The sequence below is a fragment of the Podarcis pityusensis genome (genome assembly GCF_964106645.2).
Source record: "Podarcis pityusensis genome assembly, chromosome: 1".
NCBI classification, from domain to species: domain Eukaryota; kingdom Metazoa; phylum Chordata; class Lepidosauria; order Squamata; family Lacertidae; genus Podarcis; species Podarcis pityusensis.
This window is the reverse complement of record NC_138028.1, coordinates 46,508,400-46,524,241: the sequence shown is the minus strand read 5'-3', so window position 1 is coordinate 46,524,241 and position 15,842 is coordinate 46,508,400. Positions and strand designations below refer to the sequence as shown.

General features: G+C 44.4%; 1 long non-coding RNA gene across 1 annotated transcript; it reads right to left on the bottom strand.

Annotated features, from left to right (window-relative positions):
• Nucleotides 1–2,576: 2,576 nt before the first annotated feature.
• On the bottom strand, nucleotides 2,577–4,492 carry LOC308474029. The gene is made up of 2 exons (XR_013984465.1): nucleotides 4,162–4,492; nucleotides 2,577–3,045 (listed from the first exon to the last, which is right to left on the bottom strand). It is a non-coding gene; the product is annotated as an uncharacterized lncRNA (long non-coding RNA).
• Nucleotides 4,493–15,842: the final 11,350 nt, after the last annotated feature.

Genomic DNA, 15,842 nt, shown 5'->3' with positions numbered 1-15,842 from the left:
AGTTTTTGCTCACAATTAAGCTTACTTTGTCACTTTTGCCTTTAACCATGATACCCCCACCCTCAGGGTGTGTTGTAGATGCTTATTATCTGTCTTTTAATGATTAAAGATTATTCATATCCTGAGCGTCTCCACCCTCATCGTTCTACCCGGACACTGAGGTCCAGCGCCGAGGGCCTTCTGGCGGTTCCCTTGCTGCAAGAAGCGAATTTACAGGGAACCAGGCAGAGGGCCTTCTCGGTAGTGGCACCCACCCTGTGGAACGCCCTCCCATCAGATGTCAAAGAAATAAACAACTATCTAACATTTAGAAGACATCTGAAGGCAGCCCTGTTTAGGGAAGTTTTTAATGACTGATGTTTTAATGTACTTTGTTGGAAGCCACCCAGAGTGGCTGGGGAAGCCTAGCCAGATGGGGGGGGGTATAAATAAATTATTATTATTATTATTATTATTATTATTATTATTATTACTACTATTATTAATCCTGCTGTTGCAGATAAGAGAGCCAACAGTGTATAGTGATTAAAGTGCAGGGCTGTAGCTAGGGGGTGGTGAGGTGGGCCCCCGCCAGGGGTGCAGGCGACTGGGGGGCGCAAAATCAGCTTTAAAAAGTCCATAAATATAAATTTTGATTATTGCATCTTAAGAAATGGTTTTATGAATGGGTGGAGGGGGGGTTGGAGGAGAGGCAGAAAGAAGAGCTAATTTGTCTGTGGCTAGGGGGTGCAATCTGGACGGTTCTGCAAGGGATGCAAGATCACCTAGCTACAGCTCTGCTAAAGCGTCAGACTAGGACCATGGAGATCAGGGTTAAAATCCCTACTTGTCCATGGAACTGACTGGGTGACCTTGAGCCAATCACTATCTCTCACTCTAACCTACCTTACAGGGTAGCTGGGAGGATGAAATGAGGTGGAGAAACATGTTCTTCACCTTGAACTCCATGGAGTAAAGGTGGCCTATAAAATGTAAGGAACAAATAATAATGAACAAAATCTTAATATCGCTACCAGTGAATATTGGCCAGCTCAGACTAATCTCTGTGGAAAGGGTCATGGCTCATATGGCCTAGAAAGTGTCCTCAGCTGATTTTAAAGGTCACAGAAGGTCACAGAGATGGCTATGGTTTCTGGGGATGTCCAAAGGTGGAATTCATTCTGAATGCTGAAGTACACTCCAGCGTTATTATTTTATTCTGGATTTCCCAACACATTCTGAAATGGTGGATCCACCCAGTCCTGCCATTCATGCAGATTTTAACTAGGCTTAGAGGGCATAGCTTGCCCCAAATCATCTATGGAATTCAAGCCTTTGAACCCAGGTCTGTTGGAATCAGGAATACAGGAACCCATGCTGAGTTAGGCCGTGGGTCCATATAGCTTAGTGTTGTCTACACTGACCGGTAGCAGCTTTGTAGGGTTTCACACAGGGTTCACAGCCTGACCTGGGACCTGCTGCAATACTCTTGCTAGTAGGTCACACCATTTATGCTTTTCCAGGCCACGTGTTACATTGACATTGGGTTACTTGCTCATTCCTTGACCATCCTCAAGACTCACACTAGACCACATCTGCCTTCACCTCAGCTTTTGCCCAAACAACCTGATCATCTTGTGGATACCTCCAAGTGCTGCAGAGCTGTTTCTTTCCCACTTGAGCCAGAGGCTCAGGGACAAGAAGAATGGTTGTTCCTGCTAAGGCCTCCAAACACATTCTGCTAACAGTTTGGGGGACAAAGAGCCAGGGTGGCGTTCTTTGAGAAATTCCCAAGCATGATGGCATGAGAAGAGCAAGTCCTTCTGTCTTCTGCTTCCTCCTTTCATGGCTATAAGGAAACAAGGAAATTTGACCCTAAAGGCTGAAGCAACAAGGGTGCAATGAAAGAGATGGAGGTGGCGTGAGGCTGCCATAGTGCCCATTGCATCCGAAAAGAATGATGCAACAGCAGTCAAGTCCCATCCTGTTTCCTTCCTCCAGCTGGGATAGTGCAGAAAAATCTGAAACTTGAAGCAGGCACACAGAGGAAGGTGACTCATTTGAATGGGGTGTATTAATACTTAATAAATGTGTCATCCATAATAAATAAGAACTAGCCCACCCACAAGGGCACCAACTGCTCATGAATACCAACGGGAAGCAAAAGCAATCCCAGAGGAGCTGATCTGATGGTGCCCTTTCAGGGGAGGAAAGAAAGATGATGGCTCTAACATTGTAATTGTACAGAAAATAATTAGCGGAGAAACAAAAGATGCACACACTTCTAACCACTGTTCTAGGCTTCCCAACAAACACCCCACCGCCACCGCCAAGTCTAGGAAACATGTGCTTCTGTCTGAAAAGTGGCACCTTGGTAAAGTGATTCATGATCTGGTCATGTCCAGACTAGACTACGTAGGCTACCTTTAAAAGACGGTTCAGAAATCTCAGGTGGTCTAGAATGCAGCTACCAGAGACCTATTGGAGCAGCCAGTCATGTAAATTCTCCTTTCTCCACAGCGCTTAAAAGTGTTTAAGTGGACTGTGCGCAGCAAATTTTCCCTCCAGATATTTTACAGGTATTATGTATTCCTCACTACAGCATGTTTCTTTATTATCTCTGTGTGCACATTCCCCCCAGAACTCCAAATACAAAGGCACTGTGGCAGTTTAATCTCTGTTTGCCAATCACTGAAGACCTGACAGGCATTTCCAGAGGGAACTGTGCGCATTGAACTATAGCTCCTGCTACAACAGTACTGAGATTTTCATAGGAAAACAAGAAAGCAGTTTATCTGATGGTTCTGAGCTTCTCCAAAGAATAATAAGGGAGTAACTCCTCCCCGCAATCTTGTGATGCAACAGAATCTTGTGGATGGAAGAAATTTAATACAGAGGTGAAGGAACTTCCTTATCTGTATTCCTCCTGCAGTCCTTCAGATCTTAGTTCTCCCTACTTCACACACACAGTAAACCCATCTCTTTCTGAACATGTTCTCTCTCTTTCGGATCTTCTGGTTTTGCCTCTCTTGCTCTGTAATTTCCCTGCCTCATCAGTGGAGCCACCTGAAAAAGATACAGCAGGGATCAGCAAAGCAGATTCTGAGAGAGAGAGCTCTTTCTCAAACATTACACTTTCCCAAACCGAAACATTTTAATATTTCATGTTTGCACCCAAATCCTAAATATATTTACTCAGAGGAAAGTAAAAAAAATGATTTCCAGAAGATATACATCAAAGTAAGTACATTAAAGGCAGAAGCCTTACTTAAAAGCTGTTTTGGGTGGGATTTGCCCAGAAAAGTGGCATATAAATATGTTTTGGATTGAGCTGTAGTGCTTCAGTGCTGTCAGAAATGTGTCTGACCTCTACAAATTGAGCCACTGAATCAGCTGGCATACCAGGGTTCTGCCTAAGCCACTTTCCTCCCTCTGTATTTTTTGCTCCTTGCACCAGCAGTGCTCCACTGGCACAGGGGTGTCCCTTTGTTAGGGTCTATTCCCCAAGCACTACCACTGTTCTACCACGCCGGGTTCTGCAAGCATAAGAGCAGAGAAGGGCTGGAATGAAGAAGATGGAGAAGACAATTGCTCCAGATAAGAAACAAGAACTGATAGATGGAAATTGCAGATAATCAGATCTCTGCTAAATGTTAGCAGAAATGTAAGAGCTCTTCCTGTCTCAGGAGGTAGAAGTTCCTCCTTCATTGGAGGTATTTGAGCAGAGGCAGTGTCTGCCAAGGATGCTCTACTTTCATATCCTTCATTGTGCTGTGGGTCGGACTACCTCACCTCCAAGGTCCATTCCAGAACTATGATTCTATGACAGGAGTGAGTCTGACCCCATTCAGCAGGCGTAACTCAGGAAAAGAATCAGCCCACCAGCCACTCATTATCACCACTGTCTCATGGCGACGAACTGCGATTGTGTTCCTCATGCTGACAACAATGCTTTTGTGAAACAAACTCATTCCAGATACATTCATCTGGTCCACAGCTTTTGTCCCTTCCCGTGTCCCCTGCTGCTGACAGAGTGTCTAAACATTTAATCATCCTGCCTTCTCCGGCAAAATATATGACTTGTCTAAGAGCAGGACTGATGCATCTCTGTGTTGTCAGCAGCGGGGAGGAAGTCAATTGCACTAGCTCTTTGTCGGGAGGCTTCCTGTTCAGGGAACGTACCTGCTAACAATAGCAAGCTTGCCTCAAAACGTAATGCACGTATGTGATCCTCTGGCATTGTGCACCTCTGGGCACCTCTCTGAATGCTGCTTTCAGTTAAACCTTCTGCGTTTGTGGCAGTTGTTTTCTTCAGTTCAACTGAACTCACTGGCCTGTTAGGGTCCCTGTTTCTCTGAAAGAGGCCCACACATATCTGACCCAATTTGTGTAGGTCACCTTCACACCAGTGCCAATTTAGCAGCTGCTGGGTGTGTGTGGTGAGCAATCCCACTGCCTCCTCATATACTTAGTGAACCTGTGAAGGGAATCCTGATCTGAAGGACGTCAGGCCTGGCCCTACCATGAGACAGGCAGCAGCCTCGGGTGACAGGTACTGAGGGGCAGGAAGTGGGCAGGCCTAAGCTGACCTGATGCCCTTAGGGGCAGTGGAGGACGCTGTCCCATTGCCAGTGTCAAATGACAATTCAGTTGCCAGTCTGTTAGACTGAATGGGGGCACAGAAGCCATCTTGTCCTTTGCTTCTGTCAGCAAAGTGTCTTGCACTGACCCTGCTCTGCTGACAGGTGAAGGGACGTCCAGTTCTAACATCAGGGGTGTCAGCTTGAATAAAATATGGGTGGGGCAGGAAATCCCCACCCCGCATAATCGTTCACATAACACAGTACACATACACCATTTGAACGGCAATGGCCATCAACTTGGGGGGCTTTTATTGTTGTTTAGTCGTTTAGTCTTGTCCGACTCTTCGTGACCCCATGGACCAGAGCATGCCAGGCACTTCTGTCTTCCACTGCCTCCCGCAGTTTGGTCAAACTCATGCTGGTAGCTTGGGGGGCAGCCCCTTCAAATATATATATTTTGGTGGGGCCAAAGAGACTGTGGCCTCTAGGAGCTGGTTCCTATGTCTAACACAATCCTTTATGGGTCAGGCCTCTGGGGAATTTTAATGCAAACGTTCACATGATGTTATAAGAAATGAATTAGCATATAGAGACTTTCTGGAGTAGAAACCATAATTGAGCTCTGTATACTTCCTCAATTATGAGGCGAATGGGGGTGACTCAGGTGTGGTTTTCTCAGGCCGAAATTAGATTGTGCCGCTAACATGGTGTCTCAAGTCAGTTCAGGGATTTCCTAAAGTCCCACGACACTCTTTGGACTTGGGTACACAACACAAAAATTGCTGCATTGTTAAAGGGACCACTTTAATTTTTTGGGTGTGTAAAGGAGCGAAAGCAAGCTGACTAGGGAAACACACTGAGCAGGTGAGGAAGAGAGTGGGAGAGGTAGGGGAATCTTTCATTTTGGCGGTGAGGTCTATCTAGCATACCCTCCAACATTTCTCCAGTGAAAATAGGGATGTCCCATTCCATAATGATAATTTTACTATTTATAACCTACATATCTTACTGGGTTGCCCCAGCCACTCTGGGCAGCTACCAACATATATAAAAACATAATAAACATGAAACATGGAAAAAACTTCCCCATATAGGATTGCCTTCAGACAGCTCAGGGGTCAGATAACTCCATACCCTCCAACATTTCTCCAATGAAAATAGGGACATCCTAAGGAAAAGTGGGACATTCCAGGATCAAATCAGAATCAAGGACATCCTTGGAAAATAGGAACACTTGGAGAGTCTGGTCTAGGTTTTAACTACAGCGAATTATTTTCTTTCTTTCTTCAGTCACATTGATTTGGGGGAAGAAAGTTTAAATAAATGTTTTCAATTGGCTCTATGCTGTTTTTTTCCCCCCACTTCCCCTTCCTCTTGGCATGTTAAAGGGGAGATTGCTCTCTATCCCTGAATTGTTCATTAGTTCAGTGGAACTAACTCCCGGTTTGGGTAAATGGGTATAGAATTGCATTTTCCTGGGAGTTACCGGTAGTTTGCCACTTTTCCAGGTAATAGGAATCCAATTGCAGCTATTGCCGTTTTAAAAATGAATAGACAGATGCAATGTAGAAAACACATTCCTGTATGAAAATATTGTTAGAAAAAAGATATTAAAATGTTAGTTTAAAAAAATATATCAGATTGCTGCAAGTGATGGGAACTGTGAGTGCAGTGGGTTTGTTTTTATGTTCTGTTACAGAGATAATAGACATTTATTGAGGGTTGTAAATTTTAAGGGTGTACTGGGAAGGGCTCTGTGAGGAGTCTCCTGACAACTCTTAGCATCTTTAGCAAACCACAGTTCCCAAGATTCTTTGGGGGATGCAATGACTATTCAAGTGTGTCAGAGTGATTGAAGCCTATGGTGTGGATGTGACCTCAGTTTTTAGAACAGGCCCTTTTCTGGGGTTGCAAGGGTGTTCACTACTTTTATATTTTAATGTTAACTTTTAACATGAAATGTGTTTTTTTACTGTAATTATCACAAAAGCCCTGTTAGCTTGGCTGTGAATCCTACATTGTATGTATACGTGACCCAGTTTTAATACTCCTGTGTATCAGAAAGTTTACAATATTGTGTTTCTGTTGCAGCATATCCAAACATAGTACACTGTTTTCTAGAATAGGACCAAAAGCTTTAAACATGTGAGTGTATAAAACATTCTGTGTTCCCTTCGCTGCTCCATCAGCAAGTGGAATGGCTATTGCAATTAGTGAGAATGTAACTCTGGAAGTCAACCATAAAAGTGCAATTCCCGGAGGCCTTTCCCCAGTGAAAGTTTCATGCAGGCCATGCAATATTAACAAAACACAGCCACCACAAAGCATAGAGTCAAAAACCTCCATGTGTTCACTTTCCTTCAGCTATAAAGGATTTTACTCTGCAAAGCTCCTTCAATATATCTGAGAAAGTAGCAAACAACAGGTACCCTTCTGGCTATAGAAGAGGTTCATGGCCACTAGTAGCTCAGATGAAAAACCAAATAAGCAGGGATTGCTGGCAGTTCAACACTGTTACAGGGATTGCTGGCAGTTAGTAGGGTTAAATTTGCTGAAATACCAGTTTATGGTGGCTTGGAGCTAATTTCACTGTCATTGACATATAACCAGGAAGGAGATCATCTGGCCCTACAGATTCTGTTGAATGGCTGCAATTGGCTGAGCCTGATGATTGGAGTTATAGTTCAGCCAATCTGGCAGACCAGAGGTTTCCCACCACCACATTGTAAGGTTGTCTGCTTCTTGTCTAGATATGGTACCTACAGATCACTTTGCTGTACTAAGGGACTGGATATCTTGAGCCACCCAGTCTTGAAACGTAACTCTTCAGGAAGCTGTGGGCTCCTATCAGAAGTGATTGGCCTCCCTATGATCCCTTACAATATTCACCCCAGTCTGGTATAAATGTTTACAGGAATTTTGAGAAGTAGAAGGATAGCTATTTGTGTTCCTAAATTACTCCCTAGGTTTGGCTATTCATCCCTGTAAAGCTATTAACCTGACTGCAGAAACTTCCTGTTTCCTTCTAGGCTGGGACAGACTTCCTCTACATGTGACCAGAGGTGGGCGTGGCCTCGCCTGTGCAGGTAACAAAAGCATAGGACGACCGTCATCTCTCTCTGACTACATTCGTCAAAGAAGCAACATTTGCTTAGCCGAAGATTTTGTGGACTACAATCTACCTCGGCAGATGCATGAAGTGTCATCCTGAGTTACACAGAGACAGACTCGGGAGGTCAGAGAGAAATCCAATGCCAAAAAGTACAGACAATAATAATTATGAAATCAGTAGTAGCGCTGTATTTTATCCCAGATCAGTTCACAAGTGAGAATATTGAACTTATTGATGTATTGTAATTCAGCAGTTCCACTTTTCAGTCTCCCTTTGAGATTCCTTTGTTTCAGGATGGCCACTCACTCTTAAAGTCACATATAGGGTGTCCTGGTGGTTGAAATGTTTTGACACACTGGCTTTTGAATATTGCCATTTCTGATGTCAGATCTGTGTCCATTTATTCTTTCATGTTTATCCTATCATTGCTGGCACATGTGTGACATGGGAAGGTGAGCAGTTTTGTTTCCTGTGCTGTAAAAAGAGCACTATAGTGACCTTCTTTATGAGCCCTCTGATAATTCAATACACATCATGAAGTTCTAACTGAAAGAACTAGATGCAGCCTATCTCATGTCTCAGAGGGGCCAGTGCAGCATGGACAATCTAAGTTGTGACTGCAGGGATCTCACTTCTCATCCCAGCTCTGCTATCTTGTCATTATATTCATCTGTGACTAATGGTTCTGGTTCTGGTCTGATAGGCTACAGTCTGTCTCCCCTGCCCAAGGAAGCACAAAGAGGATATTGGCAGGATGATCAGTGATCGATCTGTCTAGATAACAGTGTATGTATCTATAGCTATATATATATCTGCAGCCAATGCCCTTGTTAAAAAAACAAAACACTGTTTTTGCAATTTAACCTCTACTGAAAACAGGAATTGTGTCCCTACCTTGTTCCCATTCATTTTGTTCCTTATGGGTTGCCCCACTACTTCTTTTGGCATGGCAGCCAACCCCACCCCTTGGCCCATTTATCTGCTCCAGATCTGTCTGCTCTGAATTTTCCTGCTCAGGGTTCTGCCCAAGACTCCTTCCCTGGCCCCAATCCAACCATGCCACATGGTCTGAAGACAAAGGAGGCCACCAACTCCTTGATGAAGCAAAGCCAGTCAGGGTCTGGTCATGCCTGGGAATCACGTGTATACCTTCGGTGCCTTAGGTTCCATGAAGGATGTGAGATAGGAATGTGAGAAAGTGAATCAACCAAAGCCCTTGATCTTGGGCATCAGTGACGATGAGGAGAGTCTTTGGGACTTGGCTTCCCCTGCCCCGCTTTGCTGTGTTTCAGGTTTTGCATCACAGTCCCCAACCGAGAGTGTGGGAAGCAGCCATCTGGGCATGCTTGGAAAGCGCTTCAGAAATGGCAAGTAATATTCATAATAGATTTCACGGCAATTAATTACTCATGAGACTTCTAGTTTCCTCCGTGTTCTGTTCCTTCCGAACAGCAGCGTTGTGCAATATATCCTCATCATACTTCAAACGCTTACACAACTGGGCTCCGCAAGAACTAGGTCACGTGGGAGGAAGCTGCTTCTTCCAAGCCGGAAAAACTTTTCAGAGAGGTCAATAGTGCTTTCAAAGCTGAGATGCAGAACAGGATCATTCTTCTCCCAACCTGCAGAAATGAATGTGTACGTTCTCCGTTGCTTGCTCAATGGATCAAGGCTTAAAAGGAAATATTTGCATGTTGGTAGCATGGAAGAGGCAATAGAGTCCGGCAACCGTTTGAAAATAGTATTGCTCCTGGATGTACCATATTCAAAAGAATATGAAACTTGCTTTCTTGTAAATATTTTTTTCTAATCCATGGCCTGTCTAACACATGTGCTTTTAAAGGTTGTGATCCTATGGATACTCTCCTGGGAGTAAATCCCATTGGAGTCAAAAGGACTTACCGTATTTTTTGCCCTATAGGACGCACTTTTTCCCCTCCAAAAATGAAGGGGAAATGTGTGTGTGTGTCCTATGGGGCAAATGCAGGCTTTCACTGAAGCCTGGAGAGCGAGGGGGGTCGGTGCGCACCGACCCCTCTCGCTCTCCAGGCTTCAGGAAGCTATCCGCTATCCGTGGGAGACGCAGCTCTCCCACGGCTAGCGGAGAGCTTGTCTGTACCCAGAAGCTTGGGGCGTGCTGAGCTCAGCACGCCCCAAGCTTCAGGCTTAGTGCAGCGCTCTGCTAGCTGTGGCTCCCACGGCTTGCGGAGAGCTGCCTGTTCTGGGGGCTGGGGTTGGGGGAAGCTCGGGCTTCCCCCGCCCCAGCCCCGCACCTGGGGGGGGGGAAATAATTTTTTTTCTTTATTTCCCCCCCAAAAAAACTAGGTGCGTCCTATGGGTCGGTGTGTCCTATGGGGCGAAAAATACGGTACTCCTGAGTGGACATTGCACTGCATAGAACCAACTGAGAACTTTTTATCAGTATGTATAATTGCTGAGCTGTCTTGAGCCTGCTATGTTAATAACTTTGCATCTGTTTGGTTAGATTTATTTTTAATTTGCACTTTCAAAAAGGTTTAATGAATGAAAAATGATTCTAAAAGAACTATAGTTTGATGGGAACCTCATTTCAAATATCTTCTAAAACATCAGGTTTCTGCATGCCTAGTTATCCAGTTTTAGACGGCTCCTGTCTTCCCCAATAGTTTTTCCTATGCATTTAAGCAATCCAAAAGTGCTATTTTAGGTTTAAGACGCAACTTTGTTGTTGTTATTGGGGATCAAGCTGCTACTATGGAAAAATCAGAGGTCGAAAGAAGAATATGCTTTGCAATAACAGCTATTCTGAGTTAAATTCCTTTCATAGATCTGTTCTTTGCTGCATAATTCTTTACAAAGCTGACTCATCAGGACACAAGAGCACTTTGAGTGACGATATTGAGTCTGCTTTTGTACAGGCTGTGCATATTTTTGCAGCTAAGTAGTTAAAAGTCCTTTCCAATAAAGAAGTTTCATTATTATCAATTATTTACTCAGTGCTGGCATTATGACGGATAGGGCTGCCCAAGGCAGGACGACACCAAAGCTTCCACAAGGATCTTACTGTGCTGCACCAAAAAAAAAAATCCCCACCAGTAAATAATGAGCGCGTGAAGCGTGCTGAGACACGGAGACTGAGCCCAGATTGATTTACTTCTGCTTGCTTATCTAACAAGAGGCATAGTCTTAAGATGCAGGCTTCTAAGATGTTTAACAAGTAAAGCCAGGACTACAGAACTGGCGCTTAAAGACCTGGTGCCCATTGGGACTGGTAAGGCAGAAGGCAGGGAGAAATACAGTAGATGAAGTCAGAGCAAATGAATCATAGAACTGTAGAGTCGGAAGGGACCTCAGGGATCATCTAGTCCAACCCCCTGCAAGGCAGGAAACTCAGCTCAAGCATCCAGGACAGATGGCCATCCAACCTCTGATTAAAAACCTCCAAGGAAGGAGAGTCCACCACCTCCCAAGGGAGACAGTTGCACTGCCGAACAGCTCTTATCATCAGAAAATTCTTCCAGATGTTTAGTCAGAATCTCCTTTCTTGTAACCTGAAGCCATTGGTTTGAGTCCTCCAGAGCAGGAGAAAACAATCTTGCTCCCTCTTCCATGTGACAGCCCTCAAGATATTTGAAGATGGCTAGAATATCTTTTCTCTGACATGCAGATCAGCCCACCCCTGAGTGGCTGTAAATAAATAATAATAATAATAATAATAATAATAATAATAATAATAATAATTTATTTACACCCCCGCCCATCTGGCCTGGCCTCCCCAGCCACTCTGGGCTGCTCCCAACAGAATATTAAAAACACGATAAAACATCAAACGTTAAAAACTACCGTAAACAGGGCTGCCTTCAGATGTTTTCTACATGTCAGATAGTTGTTTATTTCCTTGACATCTGATGGGAAGGCGTTCCACAGGGCGGGTGCCACTACTGAGAAGGTCCTCTGCCTGGTAGCAGGTTGAGGTTGGTGTGGGACTGCCCTTTTCACCCTAATGGAGCACCTTCCATTGATAGAGCCCCTTGTAGTTTTTAGGGTGGAAGGGATAGCTGCCCCCCATCTCATACACCCACCCACACCCCACAGAGTGTTTCAGCTCATATGCTGCTCACCTTTCAATCAAGAAGAGGAGGCCATCCTTAGATTTAGTCAACCCTTTGAGGATGCTGGGTACCTTTCTGATCAACCAGCCAATGGAGGTTCCTTGCAAGCTCCTACAAACCCTCTTGCAGTTTTTCCCAGCGGAACTTCAAATCCATAAGTCAGCCAGGTGGCCCAAGCACCCAAGTCTAGAGGAAATGGAGCCGCTACAGAAGGTGCCCTCAGAGCTGGAGCTGGAAATGAGTCTACCCATGGGGGGAAAGCGATAGGAAGATGGTGGTATATGCAATTTGGTGACATATTTTCTATTCTGCCAAACCTTTTAGGGTGTAAGAATTTTTCCACTGACCTTGCTGTATGTTTTCACTGGTGTTTCAACTGGTTTCGCTCTCCTTCTTCTTGTATTTTGTATTATTATAATCATATATCGGTTGGCATCTTTGGCTTTCTTTCGAATGAAGGGTGGGGCATACCTTCATTGAAATAAATAATAAATAAGAGAAATAATAAATAAAAAGACAAATAATGCCCAACACATTTTAGTGCCTGATATGAAAAATCCAAGTGGAATTCCCCTACCCTTGAACTCGCACGCAGCAAAGTCCATGGGGATCTTTTCCTGTGCAAGTCTCATTGAAATGAACACGCACTGCATAAGAGCACTCCTCATGTGTTCCATGTGTTGTCTATAGAACTGGGTGTCCAATTTTTTTAAAATGTTATATATGACTCTGTGGCAGGGGTCCTAATGCCGGCTTGCAGCAGGGTTTCTCTTAGTCCAAAAGCCAAATTAGGCAAGATTGCCCTTATTGTTTGTGCCCTAAACTTGTGGTTAATGGACACAGTGAGATGGGCTCCCGCCATGCCTAGTAGTCTACAAACGTTTCAGATAATTTAAAACTCTGAAAGTGACAACCAGGGACAAAGAGCCTGAACCAAGTTTTTCTGTGAGTTGTTGTCACAACTTTGCATTCCAACATCATGTCAAACTGCCAAGCGGAGAAAGATGCATGCTTCATCCTGGCAGGCAGCGGAGCTGACATTCCTAATTTGGCCATGACATTTATAGGCTTTGCCAATCTGACACAGCTAATTGCAGGCTTGGCCGGTGTCCCAGGGCCACGGTGTTACTATGCTTGGTCTTGTAGCTGTGAGTCTGTCTCACAGCTCAACAGATCACTGCCCCCACCCCTTCTTGACTCTTTGTTATCAGATGCAGCACTCTACTCTCTGGCCTTTTCTGAGTTGTTATTTAGGGGCCAGGGTAGAGGGGGGATGATGGCACATCTTGATGCCTCCAGAAGATGGAAAGCCATTGAACTTGTGGATGAAATGAATGGCAGGGCTACGAAAAAGCATTGTCTTGTTTAAACAGGTGATGTCCCTAGGAACCTGTGGCCCTCCAAATGTTGCTGAACTTTGTGGAAGCATTCACTCCAGACATTTAAACCATATCCCCCAATAATTGTGAGCGCTGCAGTTCACCCCAACAGAGCTATAATTCCCAGCATCCTCAACAAATTACAGTTCCCTGGAAGGGGTGTTTTAAATGTATTGTGTGCACACATCCTCTATCTCATCAGCCCTTGCCAGCATGGCCAGTGATGAAGGGTGATGGGAATTATAATCCCAAAATTGTAATCCCAAAAATATTTGGAGGGCCACAGGTTCCCTGGATATCCACATCTTCTGGGGCTGGCTTGTGTGAAAGCACAGCTCCCCAAAATGGGCGTCTTTGGGGGTCGCACACTTGTGGGAGCCAAAACGGAACATCCCATGATCCAATCAGAAGTCAGGATGGCTTCTGTAATTCCGGGATATCCCGCTCAAATCGGGACAGTTGAAAGGTGTGCCAGAGTGATCTGAGCCTTGTCAAAAGGAGAGTCTCTTTACTACTGCGAGGACCATAATGTAAAAAGCTTTGCTTCGGTACAGTATAGCGGCTCATGGGATCAGACCAGAAGAACATCAGTTGTTTGGCTTGAGTGTTTGTGATGCTTCCTGTGCCCTCCAGGTTATGGATAACAAGTGCCCCCAAACATTTCACTGCAAACCATCTGTGCTTTCATTCCTCATGTCGCTCCTGAAGATTTCTTATCTGGCCTACACACACACACACACACACACACACACACACACACTCCTAGTAGAAATAATAGATTTAAACACAGTGCATTGTAGGCATTTATTTATTTTTTTAGTACCTCAAGCCAAGTGAGGGAAAGAGCTTTGTGTTAATGTGTAACAGAGCACAAAGAGGGAGAAAGAAAACAGAAGGCTGCTGTGTCTGGTGGGAAAGGAGAAGGAACAAAGTATATGAAAATATATAAATTTAGATCTTTGGGTGAGGGAATGTTTGTTGCAGGCTTATCTGTTGGAATGATAAATACTTTTGAGTGTGGCTCTAAAAGACTGGTGATCTCAGCTAGCTGCCTCTGAAAACAATATATAAGGAGTGACTTGTGCTTCAGCCCCATTGATTTTCGCCTGATTTAAGCCTGCAATACACATTGCCCAGACAAGCCATCTTCCTAAATCAGATCTTTTGTAGCTGGCCTGGAAAAAACAGACCCCAAAGCCCTTCTACTCAAATGGAGCATCAGGGGATGTCTAGTAATTTCCACAGCCCAGTGAGGAGCAGCTGCAGCAGCAATCCCCAGGTCTCCTCTCAGTCTTCATTTGAGGAGGCCAATACAGCTCTTGTCTGTAAAGAAATTCTTACAGAGACATACATCTCTGGAGCACAGAGAACTGGGTAAGCTCTGATTGTGCACCACGTATGTGGGGGTCCAGAAGATGGGTCAAAATGCCCATCTTCCTATCTGGCTACGAATAGAATAAACAAGAATATGCCATTCTAAAATATTTTGTGGCTTCCAACATGGAAACAGGGAAAGGGTAAAAACAGGGACCTGGGGGACATATTGTAGTAACAGAGATGCTGCCCCATGCCAGAGTTTTTAACAAGGAAATTAATCCAGGCAAGCTTATCTGCTTTCCAAAAATAAAAATTAGGTGATATTTATTGTAAGATGGTCTGCTCCCGCCTCTATGCTAAATGAGAAAGAGGGAGGTAAATGTGCTACTCTGAATGGCACATAAAATCAGACATGGCTTGTATTGCCTGGAACTGTTTGTAGTAAACATAACAACTTGCTAGGAATGTAACCAGTTTCATTCCACGAAAACATTGCATTAGCTGGTTTCCCAAATAATTACTTCCAAAGGATGCCGCAAGGAACATGAAGGTGATTTGTTATTTTCTCTCAGTACGAGGGAGCTCCTCTCCCCACCAACACCTATAGTACAGAGCAAGATGCTGAGCATTTGTTTGACATATTAGGTGTTGGCATGGACTGAAGAAAGCCATTATAGCTCTAGCAGTAATGTATATAATGAATGGAGCATCCAGGTGCTGAAATGCTGCTATTTCAATTGGCCTCTTAAATCTCTCAAAACATGGGCAGCCTGAGACAGCATAACATTCCCATGGCCTCAAAGACTCAAAATAGTATTTCCTTCCCTGCCTAAGGCTACTTCAAGCCCTGAACAAACATTCTCCTACTTACATGGCTGTGAGTAGAGAACTTAACTCATTTTTTATCGGATTATGTTCTCACTACCCCATAACCTCCTGCTGATAACCTGGGTTTCTGCCAGATAGCAGTCCTGCTTAAAATGTATAAAGAATGAACTTGCGTCTGACATTCAGCTCCCTCCGCATTTGCAAGTAACCAGAAGCGCTCAGTGCTTTTGAGGGAATGTCAACACTACACATGTAAACTGGTGTCACAGTAATTCCCTCTCCCCAGGGAACACCCTGGGAACTCTTCCTCCAAGGGCCAGAGGCTATGTATTTGCTGGCAACGACCATTTGCCTGGTGGGTGGAGTTTGAAAGAGCGCCCCCAGTGGGCCAAAGCAGATGTGACATCAATGGCATGAATTCAATGTTTATTCCAATAAAAGCAGCAAGCCATGGGTAGGCAAACTAAGGCCCGGGGGCCAGATCCGGCCCAATCACCTTCTAAATCCGGTCTGGGAATCAGCGTGTTTTTACATGAGTAGAATGTGTCCTTTT